This window comes from Seriola aureovittata, chromosome 2 (assembly GCF_021018895.1).
Source record: "Seriola aureovittata isolate HTS-2021-v1 ecotype China chromosome 2, ASM2101889v1, whole genome shotgun sequence".
NCBI classification, from domain to species: Eukaryota; Metazoa; Chordata; class Actinopteri; order Carangiformes; family Carangidae; genus Seriola; species Seriola aureovittata.
Genome location: NC_079365.1, coordinates 30,313,489 through 30,315,000, shown reverse-complemented (window position 1 = coordinate 30,315,000; position 1,512 = coordinate 30,313,489). Strand labels below are relative to the sequence as shown.

Genomic DNA, 1,512 nt, shown 5'->3' with positions numbered 1-1,512 from the left:
AGGAGTAAAATCCTCGCATTGGTGGAGAAGAAGAGACAGAAAGACACAAGTAGAAGCAAAGAGAGAAGTTGGAGGCAAATAACCAGGAGCTCTCTCTCTCTCTCTCTTTCTCTCTCTCTCTCTCCTCTCCGGTGTGTGTGTGTGAGTGTGTGTGTGTGTGTGTGTCAGTGCGCGCGTCTGTGCCAAAGAGTGTATGAGAGGGGCGCAGTGTGTGTGTGCGCACTCAGACGGTCTCTGACACACTGACGTTGAGTTGGAGAGGAATGGAGAGCAGTGCGCACCGCGCGGGGTGCCAGACACCGCGTAAAGACGGGCGGATTAACGCGTGTGCGGGACTTCCGGTCGCGGCTTTCAAAATAAGACAAGATGAATAGAAATTGAATTCTCATATTCTCAGGACACGTTGATAAAGCTTCACAGATTGCGAACGGATAATTGGACACGTTCGGGGCAATTAATGAATATGATGATGATAATTATGTTACTGGATTTCAGATTCGATCAACTCTAATATTTCATTTCCCAGCATTCAACAAGGATGTGTTTTATGACAATTTAAAGAATCTGATTAATTAAATTTTTACCTTTGTGCGTATTATTCAAACAGTGAACCTCATGAAACACTGAAAATATTTTATCATAAAAACAGTACAAAAAAACATCAAGTAAATTTAAATTGAACAATTGATTTTTTTTTTTTTTTTTAAAACTGTTATTTTTAAGTAGAAGTAGTAGTTTTTTTTAATTTTCTACATTAAGCTGCAAGTCTGTTCATCATTTAAATGAACGTCTCCATCCACACACTCTAAACCGACAGATTACGTCTTTTATTTGTAGTTCCGGGCGCCAGTTTCCCATCATGCCTTCACTGTTATTCGCCACCTTGACGGTGCTGAGGGCTTTTATTTTTTATCCTTTTAGTTCTCCGGCTTCCCCTGGGTCCTAACGCCTGCTTCCTCCGCAAGGGTAGGATTCACACACAATCCTCTCTCTCTCTCTCTCCCTCTCTCTCTCTCTCTCTCCCACACACTCAGATGTGTGCGTGTGTGTGTGTGTGTGTGTGTGTGTGTGTGTGTGTTAGTGACTGGCCTCTCCCTGTCACCTTGTTCAGACAATAGAATAAGAGTTTAACTTTGCAGTGTTGCTCAGTTTGCAGGTTTTAAAGTACAGTGTGCACTAACACGTGTCTTTTATACTGAAGGGACCTCCTTTAGAAATACTGTATGTGCTGGAGGCGGAGACACTTCCTCCTCAAATTATTGTCATTCTGACTCACTGTGATCTCAAATCTTTATCAACACCTGCCTTCTCTTTAATTGAGCTGCAGTTTATCGACTAACATGAACATTATTACTATTTTTCTTGTGGTAGTTTTGATTTTATGGCACATTGTCTATATGAAAATACATTTTGGAGCTGCGAGAGAATATCTGAACAAAGAAAACTGTCATCTGTGGCCACCTATTTGTTCAGCATCTCTACAACTCCTCGGCCTTTATTGTGCGACCGGTA

General features: G+C 41.7%; 1 protein-coding gene across 1 annotated transcript in view; it reads right to left on the bottom strand.

The window, feature by feature from the left end:
- ptprt (protein tyrosine phosphatase receptor type T) overlaps positions 1-261 on the bottom strand; it is a 318,930-nt gene extending 318,669 nt beyond the window's left edge. The window contains 1 exon segment of the mRNA XM_056395774.1: positions 1-261. This exon segment is cut by the window's left edge and continues 261 nt beyond it. The gene's annotated coding sequence lies outside the window, so the exon portion shown is untranslated.
- Between the last annotated feature and the right edge of the window lie 1,251 nt (positions 262-1,512).